This window comes from Pristis pectinata, chromosome 5 (genome assembly GCF_009764475.1).
Source record: "Pristis pectinata isolate sPriPec2 chromosome 5, sPriPec2.1.pri, whole genome shotgun sequence".
Lineage (NCBI taxonomy): Eukaryota > Metazoa > Chordata > Chondrichthyes > Rhinopristiformes > Pristidae > Pristis > Pristis pectinata.
Window position 1 is genome coordinate 12,005,998 of NC_067409.1, and position 17,944 is coordinate 12,023,941.

The 17,944-nt window shown below is 41.3% G+C and overlaps 1 protein-coding gene across 3 annotated transcripts in view; it reads right to left on the bottom strand.

Annotated features, from left to right (window-relative positions):
- The window catches only part of LOC127571043 (5'-AMP-activated protein kinase subunit gamma-2-like), a 388,107-nt gene that overhangs the window by 218,375 nt on the left and 151,788 nt on the right, over positions 1–17,944 (bottom strand). The window lies entirely within an intron of this gene.

Sequence of the window (17,944 nt, forward strand, 5' to 3'; positions counted from 1 at the left end):
GATCTGTCCAATTAATCTTGTGCTCCTGACATTTTTTGATCTTCCAAGTTGCAGATATTTTTTTTCATAGATCTCAACAAAGTTAAATTCCGGTGAGAAAGGAAGACTCTACAAGGAGGATGCGTCATTTGTGACTAAGTAAGGAAGTTAAGGGTGGTATCAAATTGAAAAAGGCATACCACGATTAGTGGTAATCCAAAGGATTGAGGAATTTTGACCACCTCATTATAGGAAGGATGTCATTACGGAGAGTCCAGAAAATATTTACTCAAGAGTGGTTCCTTGGATGAGAGACTGCAGTTACACAGATAGATTAGAGGGGCTGGGACTAGTGAAGTGAAGGTTGAGGGGAAACCTGATAAAGTGGTTAAAATATGAGGCATCTGAACATGCTGGATGGTGGGAGGAAGTTCCCTTTGGTGGAGGAGTTGAGGACAAGAGGTCACAAGTGTAAAATAAAGGGAAAGAGATTTAAGAGTGACATGAGGAAAAATGTTTTCTTTAAACCATAGCATGTGGTTGGAACGTGGAATGCACTGCCTGCAGATGTGGAGGCAAGTTCCACTGTGGCCTTCAAGAGGGAGTTAGGTGAATATTTGGTGATGAAACATTTGCAAGGCTACTGAGAAAGAGCCAGGGTGGAACTGGTGAGTTCTTCTGGTAAAGCTGACATGGACATGATCGGCCGAACAGCCTCCTTCAGTGCTGTAGCTTTTCTCTGGTTTTATGGGCAGGCAGAATAAGAGTTGGGAAGTTCTAACATATGTTTATAGGGCACCAGCAAGGTCATGAAGTCAAAAGACTGCAGATACTGGAATCTGGAGCAACACACGAAAAGCTGGAGGAGCTCAGCAGGTCAGGCAGCATCATGACCCACTGAGTTCCACCAGCAATATCATAGCTGGAATGCTACGTACAGCTTTGTTCTCTGTACTTAAGGATTATACTTCAATTGTAGGCAGTGCTGGGAAGTTCACAAGGTTAACTACTGGGATGAAGAGCTTAAATTATGAAGAAAAAGATTGTTCAGATTGGTCCCCTGCTCAAGTTTAGAAGAATAAGAGAAGATCTTATTGAAGGTATGATTCTGAAGGGAATTGACAGGATGGTGTTGAGAGGATGTTTTAGAATAAGGGGTCATCCAATTCAGACGCAGATGAGGAGAATTTCTTCTCTCAGAGAAATATGAATCTTTGGAACTGTGACAAAGAGTCGTGGTGGTGGGGGGGGGGGGGGGAGTCATTCAATATATCTAGTGCAGAGGCTGACAGATATTTAAACTGCAAGGCAAAGAAAGGGTACGTAAAGAGCACTGGAAAGTGATTCTGAGACTAAGATTGGATTAGCCAGGACCTTATTGAATGGGGGAGCACACACTGGGACTGATTGGCTTACTCCTGCTCCTTTTTCTTATGTGCTGGAAAAGGCATAATACTGGACTATATCAACACTGACCAGTTCAAATTCAGCTGCACTCCCATTGAGTAATACAGCACGGAAACGGGCCTTCTTCTATGTCCACGCCGACCAAGGTGCCCATCTAAGCTCGTCCCATTTTCCCACATTTGGCCTATATCCCTCTAAACATTTCCTATCCATGTATCTGTCCAAATGTCTTTTAAATGTTGTTACTATACCTGCCTCAACTACTTCCTGTGGCAGCTCATTCCATATAATGACCACCTCTGCGTGAAGTTGTTGCCTCTCAGGTCCCTTTTAAATCTTTTCCCTCTCTCCTTAAACCTACGTCCTCTGTTAAATATGTCAAGCAGGCCTTCAAGAAATTCAAAATCTTGCACCCAGCATGGCTGTTCCAATACTTAAAATTCCACACCCACATGCAAGATCTGCAGCCAAATTATCCTCAATGCTGCTAAGTCTTGTACACGGCATATGTTCTGCTACATGCAGACTACTGGGAAGGGTACTGCAAATACTTCAGCCTCTCTGGGTCAGGGCGCCGGGAGAGATTGACAGACTGTCGCAAGGGCAATTTCAGTCCTGTTCTGCAATGCAGTCCACTTGAACTGTCCGCAGGGGGCTTGGAGGTGCTGGCTGTCTGGATGATTGTAAGAATCATGTCCTGCACCTCTCCTTTAAACTTCCCTCCTCAAATCAATGCCAAATTCTACAATTTCAGCCAACTCAATTGTGGTCGCCACACTATAGAAAGGATGTGGATGAATCATAGAGGGCTCAAAAATGGTTCACCAGGTTGTTGCCTGGATTTCTCCAATTTTTCTGTGTGTATTAGAACTGACTATAAGCTGCGATAAGTGATACATCTGTGATGTTGGCTCAGTTTTTCTCACTCCATTAGGACAGCCTTACTTGCTGGCTATGTACCCTTGATCTGCTGTTTGCAACTCATTACAATTCTTTGCCATCACTCTCTAACTACTCTCATTAACCCATTTGAATGAAGTATCTCTGCAACTTATCCCTATGGCAATCCTGGCCTCACCCTATCACAGATATTCCTTTTGGCTTGTTCATCCCTCCTCTAACCTTCTCTACAACTTCATATTACATTGTTATTCTCTCTTTCACAGTTCAGACAGAGGATCTTCAACCTGAAACATTAAACTCTTTTTCTCTTTCCATAATTGCCAGCTTACCTGCTAAGTGTTTTCTCCCATCTTCAGTTTTCACTTTGGATTCATTGACTCACACAAAAAAATAGGAGCAGGAGCAGGCCACCAGTCCCCTCAAGCCTGCCGCCACCATTCAATATGATCATGGTTGATCTATTCCGGTTTGAACTCTTCTTTGACAGTTCCCCATGGCCCTCAATTCCTTGATCTTTCAGATATTTATCTATTAAGGTGGAGATATCTACTGATATAACCTCCACCACCCTCGAGGCAGACAATTCCAAAGATTCACTACCCTCTGACACTTGACACCTGGACATACATGGATAGAAAAGGCTGAGAGGGATATGGGCCAAACCTGGGCAAATGGGGCTAGCTCAGATGGGCATCCAGGTCAGCATAGACCAGTTTCTGTGGGCCTGTTTTCTGTGCTGTATTACTTTATGACTCTGGCAGAAGAAATTTCTACATGCCTCAGTTTTAAATGACTGACCGACTTCTGCTATGTTGCTGATCCAGCACGAGCCACTTTCTACCTCCACGTTCCCAATTGTGAGAGAATTCCAAACTAGGATCCATAACTCTAATAACTCCCAACAAGGAGCAATTTCTTTACTCAGTCATTGTTTGACTGTGTAATGTGTTAGCACAGGAAGAGGATGAGGCAAATAGTTTGATTACTTCCCACAGGTAATCAGAGAAGAAGACGAGAAAAATAAGGGAATGGACACAAACTGAAAGAGAGGGCTAAAGAGGAAAATGGAGGAGTTGCGAATGGACTATGAACACCAGCAGAGATTAGTTGGGCTGAATGGCCTATATCCTTCCTGTATATTTGAAGCAACCTCATGCAAACATTGATTAGTTTGTAATGCAATAGCTCCAAGTTGTTCTTGGACAACAGATGCATGTGCAAGGCGGTGGGGGTGGCAGCGGAGGCACAGGCTTCCTCCTTCTCTGTCCCCCCTCCCCCCCCCCACACACACACCACGAGGACAAGAATGCATGTTGATTTTATGCATTTAACATGCCTCCATAAAAGAAGCCAAATTCAAATTCCTGCAGACATTACATATTCCTTCAACTGGAAGCTGGCTTGAAATAAATAAAATTAAATAGTGCAAGCAAGTCAAGGGTAATCCCTTGAAAACAAACTTACTTTGCAACTGTTTTGAACTGCAAGCCGTGTCTAGTGGCTCAGTTACAATAATGAATCTGTGATGAGCAAGACATCCAAAATGCCTTGCAGCAGAGAGATACAAATCTGTACAGTGATGGGTCTATTTCTTTTTAGTAAGCACATTCTATGATTTAATTCTCTGTGTGCATATAATTTGATCGAGATGTTCATAATTATGAAGAGATCTGACAGAGTGAATCAGGAGAAAGGGCTTCATTGGCAAGGGGCCTGGTGACTATAGGAGATTTTTAAAGCAGGTGGAAAAAATACTATTGCAGATGTGTGGTATTTTGTTTACACAATGTGTTGTGATATGGAATGAGCAGTCTGAAAGAGTGGTGCAGAGAGATTCAACAACAATTTTCAAAATTTGATATTTATTTGAAGAGGGAAGGTTTCTTTGCAGTGCTGCAGGGGAAGAGGCACCATCTGGTTGACCCCCACTGCCTGTCCTCGCATGCACGATGAGTTGAATGGCACCTTCTGTGCTGAAGGACTATGATGAGTTAGCAAGTTGGAGTTGTGTGAAAGTGAGGCGTCAGATAAAAACAAAGGCTTACTGCATCATGTTCTTGCACAGCCTCTGCTTGTGGATGTGGTTTGTGCCTCTCAATCTGTGCACTAGAAAGGTGCCCCAATAACCCCCACCCCCAACCATTCATTCCCACTCATGAGCAGGTGCAACCTCTGTGCACACTCGGAAATATCCAACCTCTGCTTTACTAGCCAGAGTCAAATGCTACTGACCTAGAAGGAAAGTAAAGAACCCTGAGGAAGAAGGAAACTAAAATAGATAGAGACAATGACAGGATAGCTGAATAAATGGCAGACTCATTAACACATGTTCCACACTCATCTTCACTGCTGAAGAAATATTAAATAGACTAGAATTTAACAAAGGTGCAATGTCACTAATGAGAAAGAATTGGAGAAATTAAGGAGACTAAAACCAGACAAAACCCTTGGACCTGATAAACTCCGTCGGAGGGTTCCAAAAGAGATGGCAGATGCAATGTAACTATTGTCTGAAGTTCCCTTGATTCTGGAACAATCCCGCCACTTGGAAGGAAGCAAATGTAATGCCTCTAATATGGAATTGCTCACTATTACCCAACCACTCATCAGGTGAGGGACTCCCATCTCGGTGGTGGTAGACTTTCAGGTCTCACTAGCTACCCAAGAACTCACAGAACTGGAGTAGAACCAAGTCATACTTGATCCCAGGGAACAGGCTAAACAGAGAGGACTACTTAGGAAATAGGGAGAGAGAAAAGCAAGGGAAATAGCCATGGGCTAGCCCTTTGCTTGTTGTTGACAAAATGCTGGAATCCATCATAAGGGATGTGTTAAGAAGACATACAAACAGAAAGTATTGGAAATACTCGGCTGGACAGGTCACATTTGTTTCACTTCCCACAGATATGGCCTGACCTGCCGAGAATTTCCAGTATTTTCTGTTTTTGTTTCAGATTTCCAGCCATTTTTTTGTGATTTTCATTTATAGAGTTCGTAGAGTCATACAGCAAGGAAACAGACCCTTTGGCCCAATTGGTCCATGCCAACCAAGATGTCCCATCCAAGCCAGTGCCATTTGCCAGAAAGAGCTGGCTAATTGGATACACGATTGGCTTGATGGTAGAAAGCAGAGGGTAATGGTGGAAGGTTGTTTCTCAAACTGGAGGTCTGTGACTAGTGGTGTGCCCCAGGGGTCGGTGCTGGGCCCATTGTTGTTTGTCATCTATATTAACGATTTGGATAAGAAGAGGGGTGATATGTCTTGTTACCCATCTTGTTATGTTAACAAGACAATTTGCTTAATCATATAATGATTTTCTGAGTCATTATATAACTTAAGAAAGGAAAAATGGTTGACAAATCTAAAAGAAAGTAATTAATTAGGTTGAAAAGGGTTAACCAGTGGATTTATCTGGATTTTCAAAGGTTTTATAAGATGCTATACAAATGATAAGGTTGTTGCATAAACTGAAAGCTCACAGTGGTGAACAACATATTAGAATAGACAAGTTTGGTTAAAAGGCAGCAAACAGTATGAATTAACAGTTTATTTTCAGACTGGCAGACTGTTATTAGTACTGTAGCACAGGGATCAGTACAGGACCCACAATTATTCAAAATTTACCTTAACAGATGAAAGATAGAGTATCTGAGTTTAGTGATGACACAAAAAGATACAAAACAAGGAGAGAATGCAGCCTGTATCTTGCCACCTTCCTGCCTGCAAGGTAGCAGAGTACAATGCAGAGAAAGGTGAAGTTATACATTTTGATAAGAAGAATGAAAAGACAGAATACCTTTTACAGGCGAGAAGCTAATAAAATTTGATTTACAGGTGTTCTAGTTCAAGAGTAAAAGTAAACAGAGGAACAGGAACCAATTAGGGAGATAAATGGCACTAATTACAAAAGGGCTTATAAATCTTGCTGAGATCGTCAGGGCTAATGATGAGGCCTCATTCTTCCGTGTACAAATTTGGTCTTCTTACCTTAAAAATATTACACTTGCCATTAAGTTTCAGGTTCACCACATTGATATAGGGATGATGGGGTTGTCCAATGAGGAGCCAATGAATAAGGTTGGGCTTATGCTCACTAGACAGGAGACTTTGTGTTTATTGGCAAGATAATTATTCATTGAACAGGGTGGATGCCTGGATGTTGCTCCCTTTAGTAGGGGAGACAAGAACCAGGGGGCATAGACTCGGGGCAGGATAGCAACCAATTATGTCCACTAAATGCAGCATCACCCCGGTCATTCTCTCTTCTCCCCCCTTCCATCGAGCAGAAGATACAAAAGCTTGAGAACACGTACCACCAGGCTCAAGAACAGCTTCTATCCCACTCTTGAACAGACCTCTTATATGACAAAGATGAATTCTTGATCTCTCAATCTACTTCGTCATGGTCCTTGCACTTTATCTGTCTGCCTGCACTGCACTTGCTCTGTAACTGTAACAATATATTCTGCATTCTGTTTTGTTTTAAGTTTGAATACCTCAATGTACTTATGTATGGCATCATCTGTCTGGATAGCATGCAAACAAAAGCTTTTCACAGTATCTTGGTAATATGTGACAATAATAGACCAATTACCAATTATCTATGGAGTGTGGTTTTGGGAGATGAAGTGGCTGATTTTATTTTCATCTTATTTACTTGATCATTAAATTCTTTTAATCTTGCAGTTATAAATTACAGACGTATAAAATGATAAACAAGTCAGCTTTGTTGGGTAACCTGCAGGCTCAGAGGGCTAAAGGCCCTAGTCCTGCTCCTATTTTCTAGATTTCTAAGGATGGAGAGCCAGGAAGTGGGAATCTTTCAACATGAAGGGCTGAATGGCTTCTACCTGCTTTATACATTTTCTATGAATGTCTGAAAGAAAATTTCCTAGGAGGTTACGGAGGTTCGACTTCTCACTGAACACTCTAACAACCCTCTACAGAAGTACTGTTGAAAGTATCCTGACTGGTTGCATCATGGTCTGGTACGGCAATTCGAATGTGCAGGAATGTAAGAAGCTGCAGAGAGTAGTGGACTTTCTGCCCAATACATCACAGCCACACCCCTCCCCACCACTGGTAGTATCTACAAAGATGCTGCCTCAAGAAGGCAACACCTATCATCAAAGATTCCCACCATCCAGGCCATGCCATCTTCTTGCAGCTACCACTTGGCAGGAGGTACAGAAGCCTGAAGTCCCACACCACCAAGTTCAGGAACAGATACTTCACTTCAACCATTCAGCTTTTGAACCAACCGGTAAAACCTAACCACCACAGTTTAACAATACTATGACCACTTTGCACTAAAATGGACTTTGTTTTTTTGTTCTAATTGTGTTCTTTCTTGTAACAATTGTGTATAATTTATGTTTGTGTCTTCCTTGTGAATTCTGCTTGTATGATTCTATGTGCCTGTGATGCTGCTGCAAGTAGGTTTTTCATTGCACCTGTGCATACATGTACTTGTGCAGATGACAATAAACTCAACTTTGACTTTGAAAATCCTGAGAGACTGATAAGACAAAACTGACAGACTGAGGCTGACGGCTTTGTTCTGGGGAACTAGCCGTGGAGGAGTCACCAGCACCAGCCACACATGCTCAGGAGGTCTTGGGACCATTGATCCCTACGGTTATCTGCTCAGGTCATGAAACCACAACCCAAAAACACAGGTCAATAATTGAGGCCAAGGTAATGAATTATTCTACACGAGAAAATAATTAATAATACCCTGCTGGTGGGCACAAGCCTGATATCTGCCATCAGACCACTGCCGGTGTTGTACTGAACCGGCACTGATCAAGTTACTCATCTGGGACAGACTTCAAGCCAGTGCTATCTCCCAGTTGAATCTGTGGTATTAGAACTGAAACACAAATGAAGCCTTTGCAAACATTATCTGATGCTAACTGCAAATGCACACATTAAGCTATTCTACTGACAATCAGCAGTGCAATCCAGACACCTCCAATCTACCTTCCTGTGCTGAGTTTATGTTTAGAAGTACAATTGCGGCTTCTCACACTCAGCGTGGGTGTTCATCTCTGCCTCCCTCTCCTCTAATAGCTCCTTTTCAAACCCATGACTTGGACCAGGATTTTGGTCATCCTTCTTAATCAAAGAACATTCCAGTAAAGAGTCAGAGTAGGACACGGCATGGAAACAAGCCCTTCGTTCCACTGGGTCTGTGCCGACCATCAATCACCCATTTATACTGATCCCACATAAATCCCATTTTATCTCATCAACTCCCCCCACAGTCTAAACACTTACACTCGGGGAAATTTATAGCAGCCATTTAATCTACCAACCCGCACGTCTTTGGGATGTGAGAGGAAACCAGAGCACCTGGAGGAAACCCATACGGTCACAGGGAGAACATGCAAATGCCACAAAAACAGCAGCCTAGGTCAGGACTGAACTCGGGTATCTGGTGCAGTGAGGCAGTGGCTCTACTAGCTGCACCACTGTGCCACCCTTGAGTCAATTAGCCACTCCTCCACTGCCCTGTAAATGCCCTGCTCAAGTACTGACCTTTGAAAGCTAGTATTGAATCTGCTTCCCGCTGCCTTTTACAGTTAATATTCCAAATTGCTCCATGAAAGTAGTTCCAGAATCACTCACTCCACAATCTGTTTTGCATCTTCCAGTGACCGAGCCTCCTACCACTTGAAACAATTTTTCCCTTACTTCCCCTCATCATTAATTCATAAGCATTTCTGCTCCAGGGAGAGCATTTCCACCATCTCCACAAACCTCCTCACCCTTACTGACCTCAAACATGAAGCCCAGAAGTGGGCACTCTAGTTTAAATCTGACCAGTGATTTATAAAAGTTCAGTAGTTTTACCAAACCTTCATAAATTACTGACTGGATTTAGCAGGGGTTCATCAGCTTTCAGTGCCATTAATTTCTCCAGCACTGGAGTTTGTAAAATAATACTAATTTCTTTCAGGTTCTCACTCACTCTAATACCTGCTGTTCTTCATTATATCTAGGAAGCTACTGTATCTTATTCAGACACAAAATATTTGTTTAATATTTCTGACATTTCCATATTCCCCAATGCAATTTCTCTGGTCTCAGTCTGTGAGGGACCCACATTAACTTTAGCTAATCTTTTTCCTTTTTACATATCAATTTTTTAGCTTTTCCATTTTTTTTCCATAGCTTTTCCTGTTTTCTCACCAACCCCCCCACTCCGCTTACTCTCATATTCTACATTCCCTTTTTTTTCCAATTTCTTGGTAAACCTTTGCTGGTTTCCAGATTTTTCCCAAGTCTCAAGCTTACTGTTTTTTTTAAGCAACAGTATGAGGCCCTTCCTTTGATATTACACTTCTCTCGCTAGCCATTGTTGGATGATACTCTCTATTGAGTTTTGTGCTTTTAAAGGGATACTCATTTGATGTAAACTACACACTGATTCTTTGAATGTGAGCCATTGCTTGTTTACTGTCATGACTTTCTGTACAGCTTCCCAATCTACCATAAGCTAATGTCTCTTTGTCTTTGTAGTTTGCTTTGTTTAGATCTAAGACCAGAGCTTCAAATTAAACAAAGTCACTTTCAGTCTCTTTGCAAAATTCTATCATATTATCATGACTCTTCCATAACAGAAACAGTATTAATTAACTGTCTCCCATTACACAATACCAGATCCAAAATAGCCTGTTTCCCAGCTGAGTCTACAACATACTGGTCTAGAGTATCATGATGCATACACTCTGTGAACTTTGTCCTTCACGCTCTTGCTGCTAATTCGGTTTGCCCAGTTGTATGTCGCTTGAATATGCCCATATTACCCTTTGTGTATGTGCCTTTAATTTCCCATCCCCATCACTATACTACTGTTTGGGGGCCTATAAACAACTCTCGCCTGTGTTTTCCACCCCTTAGCTTCAATGATCATTTCTCTCTGCTAACTTTAGCCCATTCTTTATTCTCAGGGCTACCCTCCTCCTTTTCCATTTTCCTCATCTCTTCCAAAAGTTGTGCCCTGGAAAGTTAATTTCCAACCCCGGTCATTCAGATTAAGGACTTTCAGATTTGCCTTTCTCAGATACATTATACACATCAGAAGCAGGATAAGGCCACTTAAGCCTGTTCCACCATTTAACAAGACCATAACTGAACTGACTGTCACCTCTTCTCCACATTTCCATCTACCCCAGTAACCTTTCACTCACTTACTTATCAAAAATCTATCTACCTCTGCCTTAAAAATATTAAAAGATGCCACTTCCACAGGAGGAAGAGAGATCCAAAGACTCACAACCCTTGGAGAAAAAAAAATTGCTTCATTTTTGCCTTAAATGGGTGACCCATTATTTTTAAGCAGTGACGCCTGGTTCTAGATTCCCCCACAAGTGGAAATTTTGCTGTTGGTTATCATTACCCATTTTGCAACCCTGCACTATCACTTTGTCCTCTTTCTTTCTTAATTTCTCCTCAAGAGAACTTCACCTCCACGTTATTTAGTTTAAAGATTTATATACAGCCCTAATTCTTCAGGACACTGATCCCAGCCAGATTCAAGTGAAGCCTGTCTCAAGCGAATAGCTCCCTCTTTCCCCAGTGCTGGTACCAATCCTTCATGGATTGAAGCCCCTGAAGGTCATAATTGACCAGATACTCTTCTGGCCCAGTCACGTAAATACAGTTTCTGCAAGACAAAGTCACGAGGCCGAATGTCCTGCAGCAGGTGAATCATTGCCTGACACCACAAATCCTTTCCACCATCTATTAGGCACGCCAGGAGCATCATGGAATACTTGCCTAGGTGGATGCAGATCCAGAAAGTACCATCTATATGCTGGGGTCGTCCTTGAGGCTACTTCCAAACCCAAAATCTTTATCAACAAAAAGGTTAAGGGCAGCAGGTGCATGGGAAGACCACCCACAAAATCCTCTCCAAGTAGCACACCATTGCGACTTAGAAAAATATCACTGTTTCTAGGTCATCACTAGGTCCAAGTCCTGAAACTCTCTACCAAAGGTACTGTGGGAGTATCTCCATCACCAGGACTGCGGCTGTCACCACCACCTTCTCAAGAGCAGTGAGGGATGGGCAATAAAATGCTGGCTCTACCAGCGATGCCCACTTCCAGGAAAATAAACAAGTAGGTCAAAGTAGATAGGTTAGTCAGTAACTAAGTATACAGCAGGTCAGGCAGCAACCATTGAAAGTTAAAGTTTTACGTCAATGGCCTTTCTTCAGAACTGGGAGAATTCAGAAATAAAACAGGATTTAAGACAGGAGAGGCTGAATGACACAAAGGTGCTGAAAGAGGAAGTGAATGACAAAAGGCACATCTGGGGAGCCACAAATAAGGGAAGATAAATGAAATCTGAAACTACTGGAAGAGTAGAAGAAACTGTAAGAATAATAGAAATGCAAAATACAAAGCAGAAAAAGCTGATTATCTGTAATTGCCAAATTCAATGTTGAGTCTATAAGGCTCTAATGTTCCACTCTCCGTTGATACTGCGTGATCTGCTGAGAATTTCCAACATTTTCTGTTTTAATTCCTTATGGGTGATTATTCTATACTTATCTCTTCTCATGAAAACATCTTGATTTGTATCTTAACCAAATCCCTTCATATTCATGAAGGCCTCTATCAGGCCACTCCTCAGCCTTCTCCTTGAAAGAAAATAGCCCCAAACCATTTACTTCTTTTCTGATCAATATAATCTATACTTGCAAATCCCATTTCAACTGATTTATTCTTGGATCCACAAACAAACAAGAGACAAATCATTATGTTGTTGGTAGAATATTGAGCTGCAGGGAGTTCAAACGCTCAAATTAATTCCTTTCATCTACAACTTTAACAATCTTCTACCGATTCCCTTTTTTTGAACAGCTACTGTTGTTTTAAGGCTCAGTCACTCAGCACACCACTATTGGTGCGGCAAAATGACCATTTCTAATGCCTTGCACTTAGTAAATCTGCGGGCATTAACAAAATACTGGTACCTTTTCCTCTCCTGCTGCCCAAGATCAAGTAGTGAACTTAGAGCAATGTAAACATAAACCAAGGCACCTAGCCCTGGAATGTAAACTGGAGCAGAAGATTACTGCGGAGAATTTGAAAGGCATAATATCACCAAATAAATGAGTCACAAAAGGGGACTTGTGGGAAATGATCTATGTTACACTAAGCGCAGATTTAAGTGGTGCAAGTGACGGCAGTGTATGTTTTGCTGCAGCTCGCATCCCACAAGTTTTTATACATTAACATTTACAACATGAGAAACATAGAATATTACACCAGAGGAGTCCATTCGTCCCATTGTGCCTATCCTGGCTCTTTGAAAGAACTATCCAGTTCAACCCATACAAGATAAGATTTCTTTATCAGTCACACGTACATCAAAACACACAGTGAAATGCATCTTTTGCGTAGAGTGTTCTGGGGGCAGCCCGCAAGTGTCACCACGTTTCCGGTGCCAACATAGCATGCCCGCAACTTCCTAACCCGTACATCTTTGGAATGTGAGAGGAAACTCACGCAGACACGAGGAGAATGTACAAACTCCTTGCAGACAGCAGTCGTAATTTAACCTGGGTCGCTGGCGCTGTAAAGTGTTATGCTAACCGCTACACTATCGTGCCTGCCAGATTCTCTTCTTTTGCCTTCTATCCCCATAATTTCTTGAAGTATGTGTCAGATTCTCTTGTGAAAGTTATTATTGAATCTGCTTCCACTACCTTCTCAGAGGGTGAATTCCAGATCAAGATAACCCTCTGGGCAAATAAACAGTCATCTTGCATCTGACTTTTGGTGATTAAGTCTGTGCCCTCTTGCATTTGGAAACATTTAATAGATAATTTCTTATAATAAAATCTTATAATAATCCCTTAAACCGCAAAGTTGAACAATATCTAACAGATTAGACAATTAAAGAGTAACCATGAAGCACATCCATGAAAATAAAAAAAAACTGCAGATACAGGAAAGCTTAAAAAAAACAGAAAACACTGGAAGTAATCAGGTCAGGCTGCATCTGTGGGAAGAGAAAGAGTTAACATCTCAGATTTGACAAAGGGTCTCCCACTTGAAATGTTGACTGGTTTCTCTTCCCACAGACGCAGCCTGACCTGTTGAATATTTCCTTTATTTTCTGGTTTACTTTTGAGCAAGTTTGAGTTGAGTTAAGAGGATGCATGCTTGAATTTCTTTGATTCCCGAAGTGGAAGTTGTTCACAAAGCCTGTGTTCATCACCCTCCTCTAAACTAAGAATTCTGAACTAAGGAGACAGTCAGGGGTCAAAATTCAACCACTTGGTGGGTCCGGAGTTGCACACAGGACAGGCAGGGCAAGGACAGATCTTCTCTGCAATGAACAGGAAAGGGTTTTTTTTTACAAATCTGATAATTTCACAGTGACCATCATTACTAGCTGTTGAACTCTCCAACTGATGGCTGCTGAATGTACTTAAAGGCTGAGATTAATAAAATATTAAATACCATGGGATCTGGAGGTCATGGATCAGGCTGTAGCTGAAACCAAAGATCAATCATAACCTTACTGAATAGTGCAAGAAACTCAAGAATCTGGATTCTACCTGCTCCCATTTCTTGTGTTCTCACCGTGGGGAACAGGCAATTGCATGCTAGACTGTTTAGCCAAAAAGGCAGTCTCCAGGACACAGTTAATCCCTCCAGCACCACCAATGATCCAGTAATAGCCCTCTCACCTCAGCGTGCATTCAAGGTAATGCGTTCATATTCCCTTTCACAGTGGCTTGAACACAATATCTTGGCTTCACTCTGAAGGAGTGTTGCACTGACAAACTGCTATCTTTCAGCTGGGTCATGAAATCAAAGCAGAGCCCAGGGGGACGTTAATGATCCCATTTGGAAGAATTGTTCATGGTGCCTTATCAATACCTCTCCCTCAACCAACATCACTAAAACAGATCATATCACCATTACCACATCTCTGGGATCTTGCTCTTTGAAAATTGCAACCTCATTGCCCCAGACTGCTTTGGGATATTTTGAGATGGTAAAATTAAGCTCATGAATCCCTTCTTTCTTCACAAGTCAAGAGTCATACGGCCCAGAGGCAGGCTCTTCGACCCACTTGAGTCCACGCTGACCATCAAGCACCCACTTCCACTAATCCTACACTGTTTTATTCCCTACTGGCTCTCCCTTATTTATTCTGTCAGTCACAATCTCAAAAAACGTCAATAGATCTGTCAAATACAATTTCCCTTCATACACACGTTTATTCTGCCAATCCTATTATTATTTTCCCAAGATTTCTTTTACCCTTAATAATAGATTCTTGCATTTGCACTGTTGTCAGGCGAACAGCTAATAGTTCTGTTTTCTCTCTCCCTCCTTTCTTATAGTAGAATTACGTTTGCTACTAACGTAATTGTGTGAAATCTTGTAAAGTGACCACACACCAAGCAATAGAGTGTGGGTGGGTGGTGGGCAAGGGTTGTTGTATTAAGAGCTAGAGGTCTTTTGCAACGATGGAAAATACAGAGAGCACAGTTTGCTACTTCCACAAATACAGTTGAACACTCAATTATCCAAGGTTATGGAGGGGAGCATCTCCACGTACAATGCACAACACTGATAATTCATAAATAACACAAGGACAATGCAAGATGGAGATACAAGACACTGCAGATGCTGGAATCTGGAGTAAAAAACTAAACTACTGTGGGAACTCACCGGGTCAGGCAGCATCTTTGGAGGCAAAGGGGCGGTCAACATTTCAGGTTGAGACCTTGCATCAGGACAGAATGTAGACGGAAGACAGCCAATATAAAGAGAAGAGGGAGGGGTGAGACAGGGGCTGGGAGGTGATAGGTGGAACCAGATTTGGGGAGGGGTATGATGGGCAGATAGAACCAGGTGGGGGAAGGAGGGAAAGCAAAATGTGTTGCAGTCTTCCTTCTTTTACTAAAATTATCTTATTTTACAGGGATAATCTCTTCCCAGCTTCACAAGCATTCCAAGTTTCTTTTTAGCGCTCACGTCCACAAGTTCCCATTCACACATTAACTGCACAGGATGACTTATCTCGGGCACTTATCTGCTGGGTAGATAAACCTGAAAGGTTTAACCACTTTTTAAATGTACTTTTACTGCAACTGCAATTAATGCACTATTACTGTAACCTTCCTGTAGTTAATGCACTCTTACTGGATTCCAGTTAATACATTACCATCCTCTTTATTGCCTGGGGGCCCTCTGGAGACGAGCTTTTAAGCCTGGAAGTGCAGGCCCTTTGGACTGATGGTGCAGGGCTTTGAAACACTGCATGGTTAGGCTGAAACTGTAAATCAGCCGGTGGCTAATAGAGAGCCTACTATAAGGGGAACTGGAGGCGACATCTTGATATTCAAAAAGCTGCAGAGTGGAGGGGGAAAATGACAGAAGAATTTCTTTCTTCTTTCTTTTACAATATTTTTATTAAATCCATGAAAAAAATACAGAGTACATGCATCAAAAAAAGAGTAAAAATACTACTGAATACATTGTGTTAAATCATACTTAAGATCACAATACTCTAAATTAATCATCACATATAATAGTTAGTTAATAAAGGAAAAAAAATTGAAATATTTTATTATATAAAAAAATCTACTCCCACTACCAAAAACCAAAGCTGATTGATGGAAAAAACAAGGAAAAGAATTTCAATGTAGCCCAGTGTGAGGTGATTCACTTAAGCATGAGGACTAAGGAGGTCACTCACTGTTTGATGGTATGGGATATATGGATTACCAAAAAGGTAGAGAAAGTTAAAAAACTAAACAACCCAAAAAAAGCAACAACTTTGAACTGATGAAGAGCAACACATTTGTATCAACACTTATAAAGTCTGATTTTCTTCAGTATACAGATAATCAACTGATTGACTATATTCTGCTAGCAGTTCCAAACAAGGACAAGTTCACATTATGTTCACCTAACACCGAGAAAACAGTGAGTCATTTAACAGCTTCATCAGGAATACTCATTTCAAAACTCTTCTTAAAAGTACATCACATTCCTGAAATGACTGCTAGTTCAACCACCCTAATTAGGTGCTCAAATATGCAACCACAATAACCCAAAGACAACAGTTATTAATTTGACCACAGTTGACAAAGACTAAGCTTAAAGGGGAAATTGTTCTGTCAACAGTACACTGTCAAAATTAATCCAAAGGGAACAAACTTTTATAATCTGTCATTCTTTTTAATCTAATCATGAACGGTGCACAATGACCATTCAATATTCTCAAATGCATGAGCGCCAATAGTGACAGAGCAAAGGGTGAAGTGACAGAAATAATTTATTCATTCATACAGCAATTAAGAGGTTTACAGTTCCAGTGGCTGTTGGGGATATTTTTAACTAGTGAAAAGGTCCAAGTTATCACTCATAATTCTTGAATTCAAGATAGAACCTCCACATTTACCAACTTTGCTATCTTACATGTGGCTGGATCAACATTTATTGCCTGAGTCTGTAGTCCATAAACTATTGCATGCCTTTATTTGTGAAAGAGTTTATCTCCATCAAATTTGTCTCAAGGGCAGGAGTAATGATAAGGTCTTGGGTTCCACTTGGGTTAACGCATTTGGAGTATGAGGAGGATTTGATTAATAAAATCTTCGCAGAAAATTTACAGCATAGGAGGAGGCCATTTGGCCAGTCAAAATAAGTAGCCAGCCTAATTCCACTGTAGTCTTGCTCTTCAAGTAAACATCCGAACACTGTTTAAATGTGATGAGGGTTTCTGCCTCAGGTAGTGATAGACAAGTGCAGTTTAGTAATGTTTAACACAACTATTCTGTGCATCACAGCAACACACTGAGAGGTGATACTCAACAGCAGCAGGAAGCATCGAGTTATGGAGTCACACAGCACAGAAACAGGCCCTTTCACCAACCATGCCCATGCCAACCATCAAAGTACCCAGCTATACTAATCCCATTTACCAGCACTTAATCCATAGACTACTGTGTCTTGGCAATTCAAGTGTCTGTCCACATGCTTCTTAAATATAGTGAAAGTACCCATCTCCACCACCTTTTCAGGCAGTGTGTGCCAGACTGCAACCATCCTCTGGATGACAAATCTTTCACCAGATCTCCTTCAAGATAAAACAAGGCCATGATATAGGAGCAGAATTAGGCCATTCCGCTCATTGAGTCTGCTCTGCCATTCAATAATGGCTGATTTTTTTTTTCTTTTCTCAACCCCATTCTCCCTGTAAACCTTAACCCCCTTACCAATCAAGAACCTATCAATCTCTGAAACCCCTTACTCCCCACCTCTGGTCTTGGAGACCACTACCATGAAAAGAAGTTGCTTACTATCGACCTTATATATACCTCTCATAATGTTCTGCACTAAATGGGGCAGTCGAAAACATGTACCAACATAAGTAACCTATAAACATATTTTGCACAAAAATACCAGTATAAAATTAACTAAACAAAAAGCTTTGTTATTTTACTTGTGTCAACTGTGATACAAAATTCATCTTCTCTTTGAATCAAAACATTGGAATGTTGCAATTTCCTGAACTATCATTTTTAAAAGGCAATGTCAAAAATTAAAACATTTGGCACATTGACATTAAGACCTGCAATCCTGGCGATAGCACAAGCTACATAGAGAG